Source organism: Protopterus annectens, chromosome 12.part0 (genome assembly GCF_019279795.1).
Source record: "Protopterus annectens isolate FY-2018-M chromosome 12.part0, PAN1.0, whole genome shotgun sequence".
NCBI classification, from domain to species: domain Eukaryota; kingdom Metazoa; phylum Chordata; order Ceratodontiformes; family Protopteridae; genus Protopterus; species Protopterus annectens.
Genome location: NC_056746.1, coordinates 1,312,462,333 through 1,312,474,395, shown reverse-complemented (window position 1 = coordinate 1,312,474,395; position 12,063 = coordinate 1,312,462,333). Strand labels below are relative to the sequence as shown.

Genomic DNA, 12,063 nt, shown 5'->3' with positions numbered 1-12,063 from the left:
TATGTGACTAACCTCCTCCTAGCTTGGAGGCATCATTATAAACTAAGCATAGAATATACTGTTTCCTAATTTAAGATGATTATAATGATAGAAGGATCGACCGATTATCTCAATGGTCTCCCCTTCAAGTATGGTTTTATTGACAGTACTTCATTTAAGCCCTTGTCCTTGTGAGCAGCTAACCTGCATATCCATTTTAATTCAGCCTGCTCAGTTAGATTGGTTAAATCACCTAGTCTTATGCTGGGTTCAACTATTTGGAGAACTTGATAAAGGAATGTGTGCATTGGACCTTCTCTGAGTGTGTGTTTTGCCAAGGCACTATATTCCTCCTCTCTGGCCAAACAGTAGTTGTGGTCTCGTATCCTTTCTCGGAGGGTTCGATGCGTTTTTGTAGTGGTGTGTGGGAAGAGATTTTAAAGTTTGCTAGATTATGTATAAATTCTGCGCCTTATCGGCGCAACCTTGTTTGTCTGAAGAAGCGGCTTCTGATAGCCGTGAAAGCGCTCACTATTAAACTTTTTTCTTGATTAAAACCGAATGGTGTAATCGAACTTTTGTGGAATTATCAGTGAGAATCCTTGAAGCGGATGTGTTTTTGCTTGGGAAGCTCTTGTAGTACGAACCGAATGGTGTAACTGAACTCCGGTGGACTTATCAGTGAATATTTTTGGAACGGATGTGTTATTTGTTTCGGAAGCTCCAGCAGCACGGTAGAGACAGTTCTTATTTCCTTGTCTTATCTTTCTCCAGTTTTTATGGTGGCAATATGAAATGTACATCTATGGAAGCTATGTTTAGTGGCTTTATGTGAGTTGAGAAGCAGTATACTAAGTCGACAGTTGGATGTCATCCTTAAATACACTTAATTGTTACAGATTGGTGTATGCTCACGGACGCCACCTTTGAGTAAATTTTATCTTGAAAGCTTTGATTGTCGGAGCACAGTATTGTTTGCTCTCCAGTTCTCGCCCTAGGGGTAGTGGTTTCTCTTATATATATTTATATATATATTTATATATATATATATATATATATATATATATATATATATATATATATATATATATATATATATATATATATACTATCTGCCCTGGGGCATTTGTAAGCCTAGCCATAGTGATGTGGCTTTTGCCACCCCATGAAATGGTACAAAAATGTACAGAATAAATCTAGAATACTGTGCCCCTGTCTAGCAGTGACACAGATGTGACCCCTGGGGTAAACTTACGATCTCCCATCCACTCATCAAGATTTCTCGAGTCAGTGAGGGGCTCTGCCTAATACGAACTAGGATCCTGTTCCAAAGCATGGGAAGCCTCGGTTATGAATCTATCCCACCAGCATGTCCTATTCATACTTGTGCCGAGGTTTAAGTCTGTAGCTCTCGTGGTCCTGATGGATTTGGATTTTTTGAGGTGGAGCATGTTCATCTGATCCTGATTGGACATGGCCTTGTACGTCAGGCAGAGATCACCTCTGAGCAGGCGGTATGCTACTGAATAGAGCTGAAGTTTCTTTAGTCTGGCAGAATAAGACTTGTGTTGGAGACCCTTGATCCTTTTGGTTATGAACTTTTAGGTTCATAGGTTAGGTTCATAGGTTCATACTAGGCTATCTGCCCAAGGGCATTTATAAGCCTAGCCCATAGTTATGTGGCTTTCGCCACCGCTTTAAAACTATGCCTATTATTTTGCTGTGCCTCTGACAAGCAGTGACACTGAAGTAATCCCTGGGGTATATCTGCAATCTCCCATCCATTGGTCAAGATTCCTCTTGAACAAGGCCAGCGAGGTGCTCTGCCTCACATGTACCGGGATTTTGTTCCACAGCATAGGGAGTCTCTGGGTGATGAATCTGTCCCTCCAGCACGTTCTATTAATAACAGTGTCAAGGTTTGTCTCCCGCCCTTGTGGTTCTGAGGGATCTAGATTTTTTGAGGAAGCATATTCATCAAATCTGGGTTTGACATGGCCTTGTCAGGCACAGGTCCTTTTGGGGCCTTTCCAGCTGCTGCAGGTGTCGCGTCAGATACATTCCGAATGGGGCATTGTACTCGATCATAGGTCTGAGGGAGTACAGGGGGACGATGACCTCCCTTAATCTAGATGTGAATCCCTTCATGATCAGGTGGGCAATGTAGAAGGTTTTCCTAACTACTTTAGCAACATGAGTGTCAAACAAGGCTACTGTCAGCCTGGGTCCCCAGATCCCTGATTTCTTTTGTGCTCAGTGGATTGCCACCTATATGGTAGCTAAGGGTAACCTTGTTTTTCCCAAAGGGTATGACTATGCATTTCTTGGCATTTAACTTTAGGCCATGGCTCTGGCACCAGTTATCCGTTTCTGTGAGGCCCTTCTGAAGGATATCTGTCAGATGTGTTTTTGACTATGGCGCCCAGTTTGCAGTCATCTGCAAACTTTGTCAGCCGTAACCCTCCTGTGTTTGCTTGTACTTCAGAAAAGTAGATGCCGAACAAGAGTGGACCCAGGACTGAGCCCTGTGGGACACCACTTGTGACAGGCTTTGAGTCTGACATGTCTCCAGCAACTCTAACCCTGTGGGTTCTGTCACTTAGCCAGTTTGCAACCCATCTTGTGATGTATGGGTTTACATTCAAGCTGAGTTTTTCGATGATACCCGAGTGGGGTATTGTCGAAGGCCTTTGCCAGGTCGAGGTAGGCTGTATGGACTGCCTTTCCCTTGTCAATGGCCTTGGTGATTGTCTCAAAAAAGTCAACCAAGTTTAAAAGGCATGATCTGCCTTTGACAAAGCCAAACTGGGTTGGATCCAAAGTCTTCAAGTTCCCTATGTCTTTATTTATGAGTTCCATTATGATCCCCTCCATGGCTTTGCAGATGAGGCTTGTCAAGCTAATGGGACGGTAATTTCCAGGGTCGGTGGAGGCACCGCCCTTGTGAAGTGGGACCACGGTCGCCGTGCGCCACTCCTTGGGTATGTATCCTGAGGTGAGGCTAAGATTAAACAACTGTCCTACATGCGGGTTTAATTCCTCATTGAGTTCGTGGAGCACACAGCCGGGGACACCATCCGGTCCCATGGATGCTGTGTTTTTTTTGCCTTGGAGAGAGCAGTTCTCACCTGGGTGTTGGAGATGTTTGGGGGGCTACAATCCTCTGGTATAGATATCTCTCCTTTTGGGGGGGGGAGAAGTTTGCACTGAAACAGTCAGCCAGTATGTTGGCAATGTGTGTAGGTTCAGTAATCTTCACATTCAGAACTAATTCTGAGCATATCTGGGAGTTTCCTCCTAGGTTTCTAACATAGCTAAAGAAGGCCTTATGATTGTCTTGAGTCCTTGGCGATTTTTCTCTCAATTTGCCTTGGATGATTTTATGAGAGCTCTTAGTTTTTTACTTATGATCAAAGGTGTCTTACCTTTCAAGGGTTTTGCTCTATCTTGTAGCTTCTTCCTTTTGTTGTAGAGCTTGTTTATGGCTGGGGTCCACCAGACTGGACGCTTGCCTTTGGTACAAAGAGTCTTAGTTTTGTTCGGGATTGCCTGATCCATGCAGTCCTGTAGGTGCCGGTAGAAGGCATTTGTAAGTGATTCAGCGGTTTGAGTAATGTTTACCATTGGCTCAGGGGCCTTGAAGGAGACCACACTAGTTTTTAGAATTGTGAAGTCGGCTTTGAGAAGATTTTCACTGGTCTTATTTCAGGTGGGGGCGGGGATGAGGACCTCCAGCGAGATTAGTTTATGATCTGATCTCACCAGTGAGGGGTATACTTCCGGTGTTGAACATTGTGCTCCCATGTTTGTGATGATGAGATCAAGTATGTTTTCTCCTCTTGTGGGGATGGTGACTAGTTGTTCCATGGCATTTGAGTTTATGAACTCCAGGAACCTTTGGGCTAGAGTGTTTTGGGCTTGAGTAGTGTTCCCAGTCTATATTAGGGTAGTTGAAGTCACCTAGTATGATGGTATTTGGAGATACATTTATCCCCTCCAATGTTTTCAGGAAAGCCATGTGAGGTTCCTGAGTTTGAGAGGGTGGCCTGTAACATGCTACAAATTGCAGAGCAGTCTTGCCTATGGTTAATTGCACCTGGATGGTCTCCAATGCATCGTGCGTTGCCACCAACCTTGAGGTGTGGGTGTCCTTTATGAATATGGACACCCCCCTCCTTTCTTGGTGTTTGGATTTTGGGGCTGGAATGCATGATATGAGGTGAAACCTGATAGTGCTAGGGTGCTCTCAGGAGCCTTGAACCATGTTTCTGTCACAGCATAGACATTGATTTTCTCCATACTGAGAAGGGCCTAGAGTGCATGCATATTGAGACTTCTGGCATTGAGCAGCATTACCCTTAGTTTTTTTCCTTTTTTGTGTTCTAGGGTGGTAGGTTTAGAATTTCAGCCTTGCCTAAAAAAGGCACTATGGGGGTGGCAAGAGCCTTTGCCAATATCTGGAAGCCTAGGGGTGACAGGTGCAAGCCGTCTCTTGCGAAGCAGCATGGCTTGTCCAGCATGTCATCCCAGGCAGACATTGGATCCCCTTTGAGTGTGTGAGTGTAGAGTGTGTGAGTGTAGAGTGTGTGAGTGTAGAGTGTGTGAGTGTGTGAGTGTAGAGTGTGTGAGTGTAGAGTGTGTGAGTGTAGAGTGTGTGAGTGTAGAGTGTGTGAGTGTAGAGTGTGTGAGTGTAGAGTGTGAGTGTAGAGTGTGTGAGTGTAGAGTGTGTGAGTGTAGAGTGTGTGAGTGTAGAGTGTGTGAGTGTAGAGTGTGTGAGTGTAGAGTGTGTGAGTGTAGAGTGTGTGAGTGTAGAGTGTGTGAGTGTAGAGTGTGTGAGTGTAGAGTGTGTGAGTGTAGAGTGTGTGAGTGTAGAGTGTGTGAGTGTAGAGTGTGTGAGTGTAGAGTGTGTGTGAGTGTAGAAGTGTGTGAGTGTAGAGTGTGTGAGTGTAGAGTGTGTGAGTGTAGAGTGTGTGAGTGTAGAGTGTGTGAGTGTAGAGTGTGTGAGTGTAGAGTGTGTGAGTGTAGAGTGTGTGAGTGTAGAGTGTGTGAGTGTGAGGAGTGTGTGAGTGTAGAGTGTGTGAGTGTAGAGTGTGTGAGTGTAGAGTGTGTGTGAGTGTAGAGTGTGTGAGTGTAGAGTGTGTGAGTGTAGAGTGTGTGAGTGTAGAGTGTGTGAGTGTAGGGAGTGTGAGTGTAGAGTGTGTGAGTGTAGAGTGTGTGAGTGTAGAGTGTGTGAGTGTAGAGTGTGTGAGTGTAGAGTGTGTGAGTGTAGAGTGTGTGAGTGTAGAGTGTGTGAGTGTAGAGTGTGTGAGTGTAGAGTGTGTGAGTGTAGAGTGTGTGAGTGTAGAGTGTGTGAGTGTAGAGTGTGTGAGTGTAGAGTGATCCCATTCCAAATACCTTTGGCTAGGGTTCACCTGGACTGGGAGGGTGGAAAAGGCAAGTAGATGTTTGAAGAAATCTCTGCAGACGTCTATCAAATGGTTTTGATAATGCAGTACCTTGTGTGTATGCAGTTACATGCTGTCAGGCTTGGAGACAAGCATGCAAGTCTGGTAGGCTGGGGGCGACCCAGACCATACACTTGCAGCCAGGATTGGTGAGGTGGTTACTTCAGGGAGAGAAGCTACCCTGTAGCAGTAAGACTAAAGGTGAGCCAAAGTACAGAGCTTCTATTGGGCAGAGGTGAGTAGTACTTGGGCTGACAGTGAAACCCTGCTGTCAGAGAATACCAGACTTCCTTGTGGAAGGGGAGCTGGGAAGGGTTACAAAGAAAGTTGAAACTGGCTCAGGTCTCAGACCCTACATTACAAGGCCTAAGGGAGGTAGCCAGACAAGAGATTGTCATGGGAAATCTGTTTACTGGGACAGTTGCTATATATAGAGTGGACCCCTGAGGAGGGCACTACCAACTGCTGTATCCTCCTCTAGCCCTCAACTGTCTGGCACTTCGAGCCCAGCCCATGATATTCCCTCTGCAGATCATATGGGCATAAATACAAAGATGTGTTATGCAGAACCTCTATTGGCCTGGGATTTCCAGAGATGTAACTACTTCAGGACCAGAGAGCAGTGCCAAAGGGTAGGCAAGGCAGGAGACAAGGTGAAAGCTCCTTTGCTTTGAGCCATTTCAGAGGGTAACTATGGTTATTGTGGGGCTTTTTGAGTACCCCAAGTTCCACAGGGAAAATGTCTATCCTAGTAGCGGTAGATTATGCTACCAGATACTGAGGCCGTGGCTCTTCCCTCCATTGAGGCAAATGCTTTGAGGTTTTCAGCAGGGTCAGTTTCCCAAAATAAATACTGACTGGTGCCAATTTCTACCTGCTGGCTTGTCTGGGAGTACTGTGGTGTGAAGCACTTGGACCACCCCTACCATCCTTAGACTAATGTTGAGAGTTTAAGCTCTAGATGAGTTTTTGCAGACCAGTTTAAGAGGGAGTGGGACAAATATTTGCACCCTGTTTGCTTACAGAGATGCCCCAGGAATCCACAGCTTTTTCACCATTTTGAGATGCTGTATGGGCATGGGGTGAGCAGGACTTCTACACTTTTTATTTGAGATGAGGGGAGTGTGAATCTGAAAAGGAGTCTGTGGCATATGTCCTAAATGTCAGGACAAGGCTCAGGGGAACTCATGGACTTGCCCAGGAGAACGTGCCAGAAGCCCAACAGCAGACAAATGCTTGAGCTAAAGTTTATGCTGTAGGGCAGCAGGTAATGGTTCTCATTCCTAAGCTGCAGGCAGCTTGGGAGGGAACCTACAAGGTAGGAAGGAAGGTCTAAGTACATGGTAGAACTGCCTAGCCAGGGGCAGAAATTGTACATTAACATGATGAAACCTTACAATGATAGGGAGGCCCTTGTGCTGAGCATTTGCAGTGGATGGTAGGAGTCTGAGGAGATCTAGTGACTAATTTCAGTGAGGCTCAAACTGACATGTTGGTGGAAGGGGTAGCATGTCCCCACAGCTATCCCCTATGTAGGTTTCGGAAATTCAAGCAGGGTTAAAGGAGTTTGGGGGCATGTTCACTTGCAAGCCAGGGTGCACCCACCTTATGCAGCACCATGGGGATACATGACCCCAAAGATATATTACACAGGCACCTTGCAGGGTTCCTGAGAAGACTGATGGAGAAGATTCTCTGTCTCCCTCCCGGGCAACTGGACAGCAGAATAACCCAAATGTAATGACTGCAACAGTGAATACTCTATCATCTACATTTATGGTAAGTGTAAACTGTACTTATAGTTATCATGCAACAATTTACACATCCTAATCTCTTTCACTTTGGATCCTTCTATTCATTTCTCTTTGCCTACAGTATCAGCCTTTGAAAGGGGAGTCTGTAGCCAGTATTCAGTGTATTTTTTTACCTCTTCCCATTCTATTGCCTTTCACTCTACTGGAAATAGGAAATTAAACACAGCTAAGTGGATGAAGGATACAATAGAGGCTAGTATGAATTAACGCTTTCTTTCACTTTATTTAAAAACGTGAACTTCAGAAACAAGAACACGTGCCCTCCCCAACACATGTCTTATAAACCCTTTAAACAGGATATGATGTCATGAAGTTCTCCATAATTGTTTCATGTATATACAAAAACATAAATAAAAATAATACAATACTATCTAAATATGTACAAAAAACATCTTGACATTTAAAAATGTTATTATATATTGTGTTCTCATTGTTCCCAATATATTAGACTGATGTAACGAACTTTGTATTGTGTAAACAGGAACTACAAACTATTTTTACCTTCCTGATGAACATCATACTAACAAACTACATCTGATCTAATGTTGTAAATACTCATATGAATTATGAAACATTGTATGACTAAAATATTATCAATTATGAAAATTGTAAACTTGAAAACATTTATCTGTAACTAAATAAGCTATTATAGACTGATAATAGTTTCTTTCACTCTACTCAAATACCTAGGTCTGACAGTTTTCTGTGTACCCCTAATTGCAGTCCTCTTCATCTCCTTTCTTAATTCCCATGTTTAAAATGTGTGCAGTTTCAATATTTGATCCTGTCCACCTCCCCAAAATGTATCTTACCATTCTAGAAATACATCTTGTAGATATTGTTGGACAAGATATGACTAGTCAGCCATTCAACTTTCTGTCTAATTGAAGTCTGTATTAAGTGGTACACCTTAGGCATGAGCATGATTGATTTAAACATTGTTTTCTATTTTGCAGAGGAATAGAAGTCAAAGTTGGAAATACAAGGGTTTACATGGATGAGTATCTCAAATGCTTTTTCCTTCTGTAAGACTGTAGAGAAATGAATTTTCATTCTAACTTGTATCCTGCTTTACTTATCTATCTAGATGTATTAAAACTTCATTAGGCACAGGATGAACTGGCACAGACAGAACAGCTGGAGATGGTGGAAGGTGATGAGGGCACAAGCAACTAGTGTAGAAAAGCCAGTGGTGGATAATTCAAAGGAAGGATTTCCTGAACGGCCTCTTCCAAAAAGAAAATGATAAATAAAACTGAGGACGTGAAATGGTTTTCAAAAAAACTCCATAAAAGCAATGCAATCCTCTTTTAAAAACAGGATAAATGTTTATATGGAAAAGTATGTGGTAGCCTTAAAATGTGGATTGCATTCTGAGACACTGAACAGCTGTATGAAATTACTATTTAATATAAATGTATTGTCAATTTATTTAAGATTATATTTAACCTACTAGACTTATGCTGTTAAAGTCCCTGTTTTCAAAAATGCAAACTTGTCATGTTTCTGCTTTTAATAAAGGTCTAGTGTAGGACTAAGAGAAGTAAAGGACCAATGAATGAAATGGGTAGTGACTGTTGTGTGATAGAAACCAATAGATAGTGTAAAACAGAGCTGGGCATGCATGCAAACTTGTGTGCCTATTTGATAAAGGGCTAGATAGCAATATTCACAAAGTAATGCATAGGAAACAGAAGATTTGTTGAATGAAGTTTGGTAAACTTGAAATGTAAAACATGTACACATCTAACTGTTGTAACTTTAAAATATGTAATTACAAAACAAATTACTGTTTTGTTGACATTTGTACAGACTGGCATGTTTCTAGTGCTTTTGAAAGGACTAGCTTCCTACAGCTCAGCTAGTCTGCAAGAGAATGGAGTTGCTGTGTCTGGATACCATGATTTAAAAACATGTTGCAGCATCTGAAGTATCTGGGTATATAGGAACATAAGAATAGAACAAAGGTTGCAGGCAGAAAATCGAATCTGATTTATAATGGCTGTTCTGCTAAATAGTTTGAATGACAAACCCGAACAAGGCTTGCACAACTTTGTATAGAGTACCAGTTCTGATTTTGTAAAATAAGTAAAATATGTAGAAGGAAGGAGGGAAAATGTGTTTTCAAAAGAAATCTGGGTTGAGACAAATGTAATCGGTGCAAGAAAAGTGAAAGCAGGCGAGGACCAGTTTGTAATAAACAGATAATGTAAGTTTAAATGAAGTAATTTTTATTATGGCACAAATTGCTTTTCTCATGTGGACATAAGGGAGCCTAAGAAAATTAGAAGGTATTTATGTATATTTACAATAGTAATGCACAAGTAATAATGCTACAGGAAACAGACCTGGAAAATGAAGAATGAAAGCCTTTGTGAAAAAAGTGATGTTTGCTGGAATAAGACAAGTGAAATAAAGGGATCTTAATATTAAAAGGGTATATATTTAACAATTGAACACATGCAAGACAGATGTGTAGTGTTGAAGTTGCTGAGGGGTGTAAATTTATACTATGCTCCTAATTCGCTCAAAATTAGTGAGTAAATATGCAAGAATTTAATTTATCAAGAATGCATCAAAGTAGCAGAAGATTGGAACACTGTAGGAAATGATGCCTGTTGAGGGGGCAACATACCTTAGTCTACTGACTAAGGGTAGATAATGCAGAGAAATATAGGCATGCAATAAAATAAGAGAAATGGAATGTACAGTTTTCAGTGAAATGTGGTTCCTGACTCTGATTTCAATGTTAAATATTGAAATGAATATGAACCATAAAAGTACATCTGGAGATTGTCAGACCTTGCACACATGCAATCAAGTTTTGCAGGCATGTAAATGTGTACTGTGGTGATAAATGGCATTTTCCACTTCATTTTTAAAAGTAATCTTTTAATGATGCTAAATCAAATATTAACTGAAATGCTATTATATTTGAACTTAAGCAGTAAAAACATTGCAGAAAACTGGGAATTATAAACTGAAGGTAAGAGATGTGGTCCCAATGAAAGTAAATTTTATATCAAATAGCCACAGTAGGTATCAGTTAAGCATATCAAAACAGGTTGAAGAAAAATATAAGTGTCTACATAGTGAAATATAAGTGTCTACATAGTATTTGGAAAACATGAATGGACATAAAGCTATTGGTCTAAAATAACTAGCAACATTGTTGGCTCAATGTTTGAGGCATCAAAAGTTCAACAGGATAAATCTGGAATTGTGAATGGTAGGGTAGAAGTGTATCCAGGAAGAAATACTGAATACAGTTAATTATAGAATAGGATTTAAAGAAGATTTATAGATTGAGTAGCACACAGGAAATGGCAATGCATATAAGAAAATTACATTTTTGGGGGGGGGTTAGAAGTAGAAAGAGTATTAAAATAAAAGCATTTGAAATTTAAAGGAAGAATGGGTAATCAAAATATGGATAAATCCCCTGTTAGTGATGGAATTCCAATAGAAGTGTTGGGGGGGAGGAACAGAGGTAATAGAAGTCTGGCTAATCCTTTTAAGCTATTTATTTCCTTTTTTCTAGGAAGGGATATAGCTTGAACTTGCAAAAAAGCAGTAATGTTTGATGTACCACAAAAGGAAAAAAAAATCCAGTGTCATACAGACCTATTCAGTCTGAATCATCATTACAAAGTGAATGGCAAAGATATTGCCAGTGACAGACATGGATCAATTGCTGTAGATTTGTAGAAGGTAGGCAGATGTTTGACAGTTCATTTGCAATGGACAAGGTAATGTTAATAGGTTTGGGTGCTGAAAACAGTGGACAAACTGAGTTGGAATTTATCAAGGGCTCTTTCCACAAACAGACATTTGGGGTCCGAATGGAGAGGTAAATCAGCAAGCAACGAAGAGTAGTATTGCTGGAATTTAATTCATCCTAAAGTCTTGAGGTTCCTCAGGACCTTGTTTTTCACATCTCACCAAGCAAACACTGGTCTGTAGACTATTTTTATAGCGTGTATCCTAGAAGTAAGTTAGAAACAAGTAGACTGCTGGGTGCACAAAACCAAAGATAAAGTAACCAGTCTTGGTAGGTGTATTTTATGGCAGGACTGGAGAAATTGCTGTGGAGAATCCTCAAGATGTAACACTCCAATGTGACCAGGCCTGGCACAGGAAGAGGGGGGTTCTGTTGAAGGAAGTAGCAGTCCACAAATTACAACTGGTGTGCCAAAAAAGAGCCCTAAAGGTAGTGGACTGTTGAGGATAAGTTATGCATTTTTCCTATTATGCAAGAAGCCCAGAATTCCCAGGTGCAAGATGTACAAAGATTAGAGGAAAAAATACTTTCACAAGAAAACTTGTCGGAAGCTTCACTTTAAAGCTGTTGTATTAAACACTTTTTTTTTTTTTAAACAAAAACCTTCTTGGGAAGAAGCATCTGACTAAGTGTAAAAAATTTAAAGAACAATCGAGATTTATTTTGAAAGCTATAAAACTATATGGACAAGGGAAAGATGATACAGTGCAATATTTATGCAAAGGTGAAAGCCAAATTAATGAATACAAAAAGTAGCTCTATTTGAAAAAGGGAGGCAGAGGTATCCAGATGTGGAACATTTCACAATAAAAATAAGATCACAGAGGGAATGTAGAGCAGAAGATTAGTAAAAGTATAAGTTAAAAAAAAAAACACCTTCCAGTTATGGAATACTTGTACAGTGAAGGATTTAGTGTAGAAAGTCTTGTTACTTCGCAATGGATGTAATGAGTCACCAAAGTAAATTCAGAAAAATCTGAGGAAATATGGGAAATTTTATATGGTATATTTACATAAAGGAAAAAGCAAAACTAATGGCAGCACC

At 40.9% G+C, this 12,063-nt stretch overlaps 1 long non-coding RNA gene across 1 annotated transcript in view; it reads left to right on the top strand.

Moving 5' to 3' along the window:
• Nucleotides 1-11,581, top strand: part of LOC122817167 — a 39,631-nt gene extending 28,050 nt beyond the window's left edge. The window contains exon 2 of the long non-coding RNA XR_006367156.1: nucleotides 8,325-11,581. This is a non-coding gene — a long non-coding RNA (uncharacterized LOC122817167). The remainder of the gene's footprint in view (nucleotides 1-8,324) is intronic.
• The last annotated feature ends 482 nt before the right edge of the window (nucleotides 11,582-12,063 follow it).